This window comes from Salmo trutta, chromosome 18, assembly GCF_901001165.1.
Source record: "Salmo trutta chromosome 18, fSalTru1.1, whole genome shotgun sequence".
NCBI lineage: Eukaryota > Metazoa > Chordata > Actinopteri > Salmoniformes > Salmonidae > Salmo > Salmo trutta.
In genome coordinates, this window is record NC_042974.1 from 17219737 (window position 1) to 17232587 (window position 12851).

Consider the following 12851-nt stretch of genomic DNA (forward strand, 5'->3'; position numbering starts at 1 on the left):
GAGTGGATTACGCAAATTGATGCCGCCAACTAAACAGACATTTTGGGATATAAAGAAGGATTTTATCTAACAAAACGACACTACATGTTATAGCTGGGACCCTTTGGATGACAAATCAGAGGAAGATTTCAAAAAGTAAGTGAATATTTAATCACTATTTGTGAATTTATAAAACCTGTGCCGGTGGAAAAATATTTTGATGTGGGGCGCCGTCCTCAAACAATCCCATGTTTTCGCTGTAACAGCTACAGTAAATCGGACAGTGCAGATAGATTAACAAGAATTTAAGCTTTCAGCCAATATAAGACACTTATATGTACCTAAATGTTTAATATCCATAATCTGTATGATTATTTATTTGAATTGCGCGCCCTCCAGTTTCACCGGAAGTTGTCCCGCTAGTGGCACGCCTAGCCCTATGAACACCTGCTGCAGCTGCTGCAAACTAGCCGACAACAAAAGCTAGCTAGCTAGCTAGCTAAACCATGGGAAAACTACTGCTCGCTATTGCGCAGTGACCTGTTGGCCTTCAAGGCAGAAGTTTCCTTTCCTTTCCAACAAAAATTTAAGAGATTAAATCAGAACATTTAAAAATAAAAAATTATAATAATTATTAGAATCACTATTTTATGAATCCTTAGCCCTTCTCTGAAGGCGTAGAAGGCCCATTGTTCCGCACTGTGTTTGGGTTAGTAGTCATTTGTAGAGGGGCTCTATTTTCCCTCAGCATGCATTTATTCACTATTCTGAATGTCTAAAGAATCCATAAGTTGTTCTGAAATATGAACACAGAAATACTGGACATTTTGAACTCTTATTATGGTGGGGATTTAACAATATTACAATCATGGTCTTAAATTGGACTCACATTTTTCTGGCCTCGGTCTTGATTCGTCTCGAACCCCATATCCCCCTCTAGGTCTCGGTCTTCATTCGGTCTCGCACCCCATATTCCCCTCTAGGTCTCGGTCTTCATTCGGTCTCGCACCCCATATTCCCCTCTAGGTCTCGGTCTTCATTCGGTCTCGCACCCCATATTCCCCTCTAGGTCTCGGTCTTGGACCCCATATCCCCCTCTATGTCTCGGTCGTGACTCGGTCTCGGACCCCATATCCCCTCTAGATCTTGACTCGGTCTCGCCCCCCCTCCGGTCTTGGTCTTGACTCGGATTCGATTTGCTCTGGTCTTGAATCGGTCTCGCTTTAGGTAGTCTCGAACACAACACTGGCTGTAGTGCAGCGGTGACCCCTGCACATACACTACAGTCCGAAAGTATGTGTACACCTGCTCATTGAACATCTCATTCCAAAATCCTGGGCATTAATATAGAGAGAATGTGTTTCCACTGCTCCAGAGTCCAATGGCAGCTCTAGCAGGGCAGAAATTTGACAAACTGACTTGTTGGAAAGGTGGCATCCTATGACGGTGCAATGTTGAAATTCATTGAGCTCTTCAGTAAGGCCATTCTACTGCCAATATTTGTCTATGGAGATTGCATGGCTGTGTGCTTGATTTTATACACCTGTCAGCAACGGGTCCAGCAACAAAATAGCCGAATCCACTAATTTGAAGGGGGTTTGAAGGGAATGTCCACATACTTTTGGCCATGTAGTGTATGTGAGTATAGCTGGCTCTCTGGGCCTCGTCTTCTCTCATGCTCTGAATCTCTGCCTCTCTCAGCCTCAGGTTCTCAAACAGAGACGAGATCTCATTCTCCTTATCCAGGATGGCCTCTCTGTGGTTACTGACCAGCACTGTGGGAGAAAATGTCACACTCATACAATCACAAACCAATGCAGACAAACACTGGGGAGATGTTTCATTCAAGTGGATGGGATTGTATAAGAGAGAGAAGGATAGGAGGGTAAATAACAGAAGATTGTTTATAGACTGGAGGACAGAGAGAGGAGAAAGAGATAGACAAAGAGGGAGAGTGCCAGTGACAGAGAGATTGACAGTGACAGAGAGAGAGAAGAGAAAGTTAGTTTTTAGAATCATATTTCCCCAGGCAAATGTGATTCTTATTAGACAACTACACTGTACTTGATATAGGAGTTGTTTCCGTGTGTATAGTGTATAGTTGTTTCAGTGTGTATAGTTGGTCATTTTGTGCCAGTGGTCTCTGACACATTCCCAATCGGACCTGCTGCATCGCCTCTATCCTGCGTCGTAGTCCGTCTGTCTCGATGCTCTGCTGTCTGCTGAGAGCCTGCAGCTCTGCTATGGTCTGTTTCTGCTGGGAGCAGTGGCTCTGGGACTCATCACGAGACTGACACAACTTCTCCTCTAACCCACTGACACACTACTGCTGCTCAGACAGAGGAGGGAAGGAGGGGAAGGAGGGGAAGGGAGAGAGATAGGAAAGAGGTGATTAACCACATTGTTACTGCTTTTCCAATACTCAAGCACATACAAAGCCAGACAGGCAGACAGACACACAGGTGTATAACAAACCTCCTCCAGGTGAACCTGAGCCCGCACCTTTCCCAGTTCCTCCTCTGACTGGCTTCTCTCTGTAACACAGACTGCCTTGGCCCTGCTCAACTCCTATAAAACAGAAAAACAGTTACCCAGACTGCCTTGGCCCTGCTCAACTCCTATAAAACAGAAAAACAGTTACCCAGACTGCCTTGGCCCTGCTCAACTCCTATAGAACAGAAACACAGTTACCCAGACTACCTTGGCCCTGCTCAACTCTTACAGGACAAGGACACTCAGTTACACCTCCATGCTGTGTCATCTGGGAACACTTACAGTTGAGGGTTTCTAAACCATCCATTACAGCAAGAGGCTTTGGTATTCCTGGAGGTGATACATTATTAAAACATCAAATATAAAGAGCTCTGTACTGGGTCATACACTGTACACAGCTCCTCTGTAGTTTGTTACCAGTATTCTCCTCCCTTTCAGTCCCTTCATTCCTCTCCAGATGCTCTGTGCTTCTTCAATCCCTCCTCCGCCCCCTCAGTCCTTCTTTTCCTCTTTCTTTTGTTCCTCCCTGGACCCTCCTCTCCTACCCACACTATGCTCTTGCCCTGGCCTGATGGAGCTGTGGGGTGAAATGGGAGACAAGTGAGAACTTTAGGTTACAACCATAACCCCGGTTCTCTGATAGTATGAGTGAGGTATTTCACTTATGGGATACGTCCCCAGCGTATTCGTCAGAAGCCTTTATTACACTACGCCAGCTATGATTGGTTGGATGTCGAGATGTGTGCGTCGGGGAGTGGCATCCCTCCTACCCTTTATATGGGCTCCCGAGTGGAGCAGCGGTCTAAGGCACTGCATCTCAGTGCTAGAGGTGTCACTACAAACCCTTGTTTGATTCCAATCTGTATCACAACCAGCCGTGATTGGTAGTCCCATAGGGCGGCTCACAATTGGCCCAGCGTCGTCCGAGTTAGGGTTTGGCCGGGGGGTTTGGCTGGGGTAGGCCGTCATTGTAAATAATAATTTGTTTTTAACTGACTTCCCTAGTTAAATAACATTTAAAAAATAATATATAACCCTATAAAAAAAGATCAGATGCAGAGTCTCTGAATCAGTCAAAATAAGCAACACCTCTTCCTCGCTCATGCAAGGAGGCTGGTCTGGTGAAATACATCACTCATTCTATCAGAGAACCAGTTTTACGGTCGTAACCTTAAGTTCTCTTTCAAGTACAATATTCGTTTCGGTATTTCACTTATGGGACATACTGACTCCTGTATTGCCAGACAAGATCATCCTGACAAACAACTGCCCCGTGACGCTGCTTATCCTGACGACCGACTGCCCCGTGACGTCGCTCATCCTGACGACCGACTGCCCCGTGACATCGCTCATCCTGACGACCGACTGCCCCGTGATGCCGCTCATCCTGACGACAGACTGCCCCATGACGTCGCTCATCCTGACAACAGACTGCCCCGTGACGTCGCTCATCCTGACGACCGCCTGCCCCGTGATGCCGCTCATCCTGACGACAGACTGCCCCGTGACGTCGCTCATCCTGACGACCGACTGCCCCGTGACGTCGCTCATCCTGACGACCGACTGCCCCGTGACGTCGCTCATCCTGACGACCGACTGCCCCGTGACGTCGCTCATCCTGACGACCGACTGCCCCGTGACGTCGCTCATCCTGACGACAGACTGCCCCGTGACGTCGCTCATCCTGACGACCGACTGCCCCATGACGTCGCTCATCCTGACGACCGACTGCCCCGTGATGCCGCTCATCCTGACGACAGACTGCGCCGTGACGCCGCTCATCCTGACGACAGACTGCCCCATGACGTCGCTCATCCTGACGACAGACTGCTCCGTGACGTCGCTCATCCTGACAACCGACTGCCCCGTGATGCCGCTCATCCTGATGACCGACTGCCCCGTGACGACGCTCATCCTGACGACCGCCTGCCCCGTGATGCCGCTCATCCTGACGACAGACTGCCCCGTGACGTCGCTCATCCTGACGACAGACTGCCCCGTGACGTCGCTCATCCTGACGACCGACTGCCCCGTGACGTCGCTCATCCTGACGACCGACTGCCCCGTGATGCCGCTCATCCTGACGACAGACTGCCCCGTGACGTCGCTCATCCTGACGACCGACTGCCCCATGACGTCGCTCATCCTGACGACCGACTGCCCCGTGATGTCGCTCATCCTGACGACCGACTGCCCCGTGATGTCGCTCATCCTGACGACCGACTGCCCCGTGATGTCGCTCATCCTGACGACCGACTGCCCCGTGATGTCGCTCATCCTGACGACCGACTGCCCCGTGATGTCGCTCATCCTGATGATCGACTGCCCTGTGCGATATATAACACAAATGTGCCCCTCAGAAGATCCTAAAGGTAAAACAGTATGTACAATGGTCAGTGCAGAAACATTGAGCCCACAAAACTTCAAATGTATGAGGCGAAACTCAATCTCGCTGCTGAGCAAATATCTTGGATAGATATGCCCTTAAATAAAGCCCAGGACGTAGCCATTCCTCTAGTGGAATGAGCCCATAGGCCAGCAGGAGACTGAACACCCTTACTTATGTAGGCCAAAGCAATAGCCCCCACTATTAAGTGGGAGAAGTGCTGTTTAGTGAGCATTTTATGTGTGTAATGTGTCACACATGAAACGAACAACTGATTACATTTTCTAAACCCCTTAGTCCTGTCGATGTAAAAGCGCAGAGCGCGTACTGGGCACAGTATATGCAACTGTTGATGTTCCGGAGAGGAAAACGGTGGGGGATAAAAAGCTACCAGCTCAAGGGGAAAACACATCAAATATTGGTTAACAACCTCAGGGATAAAGACGTGGTTAGGCCGCAATGTTACCCTATCGTTACTGTGTGCAAACTGTGCACAGGACGAGTGCACTGAGGGTTTGTGAATGTCACTGACATGCTTGGCGGAGGCCATTGCTAGTAATAGCGCTGTCTTAAATTAAAGCATCTTAAGATCCACGTGATACAGGGGCTCAAAATGCTATTGGCATAGAGAATCCAAATCAATTTAAGTCCCATGACAGGGCAAGCTCTTTGGCCACCAGACACAAACAACGTGCACCCATCATAAAATGAGAGACAAGGAGGTGTTGCCCCACTGTCATGCTCTCAAAAGCCACATTACAAGCCATTCTGAAAGAATGGCGCCGAAGGAGATGGCTGCCGTTTTACGATCCCCGTAACCAATTGTAATATTGTGTATGTTTTTTTGCGTTATTTGTAAGTTATTTTGTACATAATGTTTCTGACACTATGTCTTATGACCGAAAAGAGCTTTTAGATATCAGGACAGCGATTACTCACCCCATACTGGAGGAATACTTTTTTTTCTATGAGTCGGACAGAAGGGATTTCTTTCAGACGCCTGACAGGGCCCTCATCCCCCCGTCATTCGCAGGAGAAAGAGACAGAGGTGTAACAAGTGCACTGAGAGTTGGGAAGCAATTTCAGTGAGTGTTTTCATAAATAAAAGAAACAATGAACACGAAACACAAACAACTCCCCGACAGAGTCAATAACACCTGAGGAAAGAACCAAGGAGAGTGACAGATATAGGGAAGATAATCAAGGAGGTGATGGAATCCAGGTGAGTGTTATGAGGCGCAGGTGCGTGAGACGATGGTGACAGTTGTGCGGGATAATCTGCAGCCTGATGACCTAGAGGCCGGAGAGGGAGTATACGTAACAGTACCCCCTCCCCAACGCGCGGCTCCACCTGCAGGGCGCCGTCAAAGGGGATGAATCCGGTGACCAGGAGCGGACCGGTCACCCCTGCTGATGAAAGCCCAACGAGCCGGCTAAGGAAGGGGAGCCTGACGAGCCGGCTAAGGCATGGAAGCCCGACAATCCGGCTAAGGCATGGAAGCCCGACGAGCCGGCTGAAGCAGGGGAGCCTGGCAATCCGGGCTAAGGCATGAAAGCCCAATGAGCCGGCTGAGGCAGGGAAACCTGAAGATCTAGTTGAGGCATGAGAGCCTGTAGCAGTTCCTGGACCCGACGTCATTACTCTGACACCAATTTTTTTTTTAAACGATTCCCTTAGGTGAGGTGTTATTCTGTAACGAATGTGCTGAGCGTCGGAAAGCAAGTTCAGGGAGTGAGTGTTTTAATAAATAAAAGAAACAATGAACACAAACAACGCACCGACATGAAAACAGAGTCAATAACAACTGAGGAAAGAACCAAGGGGAGTGACAGATATAGGGAAGATAATCAAGGAGGTGATGGAGTCCAGGTGAGTGTCATGAGGTGCAGATGCGAGAGACGATGGTGACAGGTATCAGTAGCCTGATGACCTAGAGGCCGGAGATACGTGACAAGAGGTATCGTGGACGAAGATCCGGGTGCCTTGTTAGGATCCATTGCTGAGACGGTAATCAACCTTTACCATAGGTTCTATTAGCCAACATACAATCAATTGATAATAGACGATCACGTATATTCTACCAACGGGAAATTAAAACTGTAATATCTTATGTTTCATCAAGTCGTGGCTGAATGACAACATGAATAACATACAGCTGGGGGGTTTTAAGCTTTTTTGGCAGGATAGAACAGCGGCCTCTGGTAAGACAAGGGGTGGCGGTCTATGTATAGCTGGTGCACGAAATCTAAGGAAGTCTTGAGGTTTTGCTCGCCTGAGGTAGACTATCTCATGATAAGCTTTAGACCACACAATTTACCTAAAGTTATCATTAGAATTGTTCGTAGCTGTCTACATATCACCACAAACCGATGCTGGCACTAAGACCACACTCAATGAGCTGTATACGGCCATAAGTAAACAGGAAAGCACTCATCCAGAGGAAACACTCAAATCCGTCTTCCCTAATTTCTACCAGCATGTTAAATGTGCAAACAGAGGGAAAAAACTCTAGACCACCTTTACTCTACACACAGAGACAGGTACAAAGCTCTTGCTCGCCCTCCATTTGGCAAATCTGACCATAATTCTATCCTCCTGATTCTTGCTTACAAACAATAACTAATACAGTCAAAAGATGGCGCCAAAGAACATGGATGACATTTTATATTCTCCCAACCAATTGTGCAATTTAGTTATTTTTGCATTTTGTGTAACTTATTTTTTAACTTATTTTGTACATAATGTTGCTGCTACCGTCTCTTATGACCAACAATAATTTCTGGACATCAGAAAAGCGATTACTCACCGCGGACTGGAATAAACTTTTTCCTTTAACGAGTCCGATGCCTTTTGCGTGGAGAAAAGACGCAGGAAAAGGGGATGTAAATAGGGGATCCTTCTGAGAATCCGGTGACTGGCAAACTCCCAATGCCTTCCATTCTCCTTGCTAAAGTGCATTCTTTGGAAAATGAAATTGATGACCTACTGTTAAGATTATCATACCAACGGGACATTAAAAACTGTAACATCTTATGTTTCACCGAGAAGTAGCTGAAAGAAGAAACGGACAATATAGAGCTGGAGGGATTTCCAATGCACCGACAGAACAGAGAAGCTACGTCTGGTAAGACGAGGGGTGGAGGTGTGTGCATTTTTGTCAATAACAGCTGGTGCGCGATGTCTAATATTAAAGAAGTCTCGAGGTATTGCTCGCCTGAGGTAGAGTACCTTATGAGTACCAAATTTTAACCAGCATGTCACGTGTGCAACCAGGGGGGAAAAAATCCTAGACCACCTTTACTCCACACACAGAGATGCATACAAAGCTCTCCCCTGCCCTCCATTTGGCAAATCTGACCATAATTCTATCCTCCTGATTCCTGCTTACAAGCAAAAACTAAAGCAGGAAGTACCAGTGACTCGCTCAATACGGAAGTGGTCAGATGACGCAGATGCTACACTACAGGACTGTTGTGCTAGCACAGACTGGAATATGTTGTACACTGCTGCTTGCTGTTTGTTTGTTACCTATGCGTAGTCGCTTCGCCCCCACCTACATGTACAGATTACCTCAACTAGCCTGTACCCCTGCACACTGACTCGGTACCGGTGCCCCCTGTATATAGCGTCGTTATTGTTATTCTTATTGTGTTACTTTTTATTATTACTTTTTTTAAATTTTAGCCCACTTGGTAAATATTTTCTTCTTCTTGAACTGCGCTAAGGGCTTGGAAGTAAGCATTTCACGGTAAAGTCTACACTTGTATTCACACGCATGTGGCAAATTAAGTTTTATTTGATTTAAAGCAGGAAACACCAGTGACTCGCTCAATAAGAAAGCGTTCAGATGAAGCAGATGCTAAGCTACAGGACTGTTTTGGTAACACAGACAGCAATATGTTCCGGGATTCTTCCGATGGCATTGATGAGTATACCACATCAGTCACCGGCTTCATCTTTTTTAAACAGAAATTTGCATCCTGTAGCACAAACTCCAAAAAGTTCTGGGACACTGTAAAGTTCATGGAGAATAAGAGCACCTCCTCCCAGCTGCCCACTGCACTGATGCTAGGAAACACTGTCACCACCGAAAAATCCACGATAATTGAGAATTTCAATAAGCATTTTTCTACGGCTGGCCATGCTTTCCACCTGGCTACCCCTACCCCGGTCAACAGCCCTGCACCCCTCACAGCAACTTGCCCAATCATCCCCCATTTCTCTTTCACCCAAATCCAGATAGCTGATGTTCTGAAAGAGCTGCAAAATCTGGACCCCTACAAATCAGCTGGGCTAGACAATCTGGACCCTCTCTTTCTAAAATTATCCGCCGAAATTGTTGCAACCCCTATTACTAGCCTGTTCAATCTCTCTTTCATTTTGTCTTAGATCCCCAAAGATTGGAAAGCTGCCGCGGTCATCCCCCTCTTCAAAGGGGGAAACACTCTAGACCCAAACTGCTACAGACCTATATCTATCATACCCTGCCTTTCTAAGGTCTTCAAAAGCCAATTTAGAATCGCACAGTACCTTCTCCGCTATGCAATCTGATTTCTGAGCTGGTCATGGGTGCACCTCAGCCACGCTCAAGGTCCTAAAAGATATTATAACCGCCATCAATAAGAGACAATACTGTGCAGCTGTATTCAATGACCTGGCCAAGGCGTTCGACACTGTATATCCCCACATTCTTATTGGCAGACTCAACAGCCTTGGTTTCTCAAATGACTGCCTTGCCTGTTTTGCCAACTACTTCTCAGACAGAGTTCAGTGTGTCAAAATGGAGGGCCTGTTGTCCGGACCTCTGGCAGTCTGTATGGGGGTGCCACAGGGTTCGATCCTCGGGCCGACTCTTTTCTCTGTATACATCAATGATGTCGCTCTTGCTGCTGGGGATTCTCTGATACACCTCTACGCAGATGACACCATTCTGTATACTTCTGGCCCTTCTTTGGACACTGTGTTAACTAACCTCCAGATGAGCGTCAATGCCATACAACTCTTCTTCCGTGGCCCCAACTGCTCTTAAATGCAAGTAAAACTAAATGCATGCTCTTCAACCAATCGCTGCCCACACCTGCCCGCCCGTCCAGCATCACCACTCTGGACGGTTCTGACTTGTGGACAACTACAAATACCTAAGTGTCTGATTAGACTGTAAACTCTCCTTCCAGACTCACATTAAGCATCTCCAATCCAAAATTAAATCTAGAATCGGCTTCCTATTTAACAACAAAGCAAAGCATCCTTCACTCATGCTGCCAAACATACCCTCGTAAAACTGACTATCCTACCGATCCTTGACTTTGGCGGTGTAATTTACAAAATAGCCTCCAACACTCTATTCGGCAAATTGGATGCAGTCTATCACAGTGCCATCCGTTTTGTCATCAAAGCCCCATATACTACCCACCACTGCAACCTGTATGCTCTCGTTGGCTGGCCCTCGCTTCATATTCATCGCCAGACCCACTGGCTCAAGTCATCTACAAGTCTTTGCTAGGTAAAGCCCACCTTATCTCAGGTCACTGGTCACCATAGCATCACCCACCCGTAGCACGCGCTCCAGCAGATAAATTTCACTGGTCACCCCCAAAGCTAATTTCTCCTTTGGCCGCCTTTCCTTCCAGTTCTCTGCTGCCAATGACTGGAACGAACTGCACAAATCACTGAAGCTGGAGACTCATATCTCCCTCACTAACTTTAACCACCAGCTGTCAGAGCAGCTCAAAGATCACTGCACCTGTACATAGCCCATCTGTAAATAGCCCATCCAACTACCTCATCCCCATACTGTTATTTATTTTATTTATTTTGCTCCTTTGCACCACAGTACTTCCACACTCATCTCCTGTACATTTTTTTATTTTTTTTATTTATTTCACCTTTATTTAACAAGGAAAGCTAGTTGAGAACAAGTTCTCATTTACAACTGCGACCTGGCCAAGATAAAGCAAAGCAGTGCGACAGAAACAACAACACAGAGTTACACATGGAATAAACAAGCGTACAGTCAACACAATAGATAAAAAGAAAGTCTATATACAGTGTGTGCAAATGGCATGAGGAGGTAAGGCAATAAATAGGCCATAGTAGCAAAGTAATTACAAATTAGCAAATTAACACTGGAGTGATAGATGAGCAGATGATGATGAGCAGATGATGGTGTGTAAGTAGTGATACTGGTGTGCAAAAGAGCAAAAAAGTTAATGATAACAATATCGGGATGAGGTAGGTAGATTGGGTGGGCTATTTACAGAAGGACTATGTACAGCTGCAGCGATCGGTTAGCTGCTCAGATAGCTGATGTTTAAAGTTAGTGAGGGAAATGTAAGTCTCCAGCTTCAGCGATTTTTGCAATTCTTTCCAGTCTCTGGCAGCAGAGTACTGGAAGAAAAGGCGGCCAAAGGGGGTGTTGGCTTTGGGGATGACCAAAACGAATGGCACTGTGATAGACTACATCCAATTTGCTGAGTAGAGTATTGGAAGCCATTTTGTAGATGACATCGCCGAAGTCGAGGATCGGTAGGATAGTCAGTTTTACGAGGGTAAGTTGGGCGGTGTGAGTGAAGGAGGCTTTGTTGCTAAATAGAAAGCCGATTCTAGATTTGACTTTGGATTGGAGATGTTTGATATGAGTTTGGAAGGAGAGTTTACAGTCTAGCCAGACACCTAGGTATTTGTAGTTGTCCACGTATTCTAGGTCAGAACCGTCCAGAGTAGTGATGCTAGTCGGGCGGGCGGGTGCGGGCAGCGAACGGTTGAAAAGCATGCATTTGGTTTTACTAGCGTTTAAGAGCAGTTGGAGGCCACGGAAGGAGTGTTGTATGGCATTGAAGCTAGTTTGGATGTTAGTTAACACAGTGTCCAAAGAAGGGCCAGATGTATACAGAATGGTGTCGTTTGCGTAGAGGTGGATCAGGGAATCACCCACAGCAAGAGCGACATCGTTGATGTGTACAGAGAAAAGCGTCGGCCCGAGAACTGAACCCTGTGGTACCTCCATAGAGACTGCCAGAGGTCCGGACAACAGGCCCTCTGATTTGACACACTGAACTCTGTCTGCGAAGTAGTTGGTGAACCAGGCGAGGCAGTCATTTGAGAAACCAAGGCTATTGAGTCTGCCGATAAGAATACGGTGATTGACAGAGTCGAAAGCCTTGGCCAGGTTGATGAAAACAGCTGCACAGTACTGTCTTTTATCAATGGCGGTTATGGTATCGTTTGGTACCTTGAGCGTGGCTGAGATGCACCCATGACCAGCTTGGAAACCGGATTTCAGAGTGGAGAAGGTATGGTGGGATTCGAAATGGTCAGTGATCTGTTTATTAACTTGGCTTTCGAAGACTTTAGAAAGGAAGGGCATGATGGATATAGGTCTGTAACAGTTTGGGTCTAGAGTGTCACCCCCCTTTGAAGAGGGGGATGACCACGGCAGCTTTCCAATCTTTAGGGATCTCGGACAATACAAAAGAGAGGTTGAACAGACTGGTAATAGGGGTTGCAACAAATGGCGGCGGATAATTTTAGAAAGAGAGGGTCCAGATTGTCTAGCCCAGCTGATTTGTACGGGAAGTAATCTATTACATCTATCAGATCTATCACTCCAGTGTTAATTGCTATATTGTAATTTTTTGCCACTACGGCCTATTTAAATAAAGGTGAATTAAAAAAAATAAAAAATTCATTCAGCAATAAGTGCATCAATGATGTCGTCCCCACAGTGACCATATGTACATACCCCAACCAGAAGCCATGGAATACAGGCAACATCCGCACTGAGCTAAAGGGTAGAGCTTGCCGCTTTCAAGGAGCGGGACTCTAACAGAAGATAATAGAAATCCCGCTATGCCCTCTGACGGACCATGAAACAAGCAATACAGGACGCGTCAATACAGTACTAAGATTGAATCGTACTACACCGGCTCTGACGCTCGTCGGATGTGGCAGGGCTTGCAAACTATTACAGACTACAAAAGGAAGCACAGACGC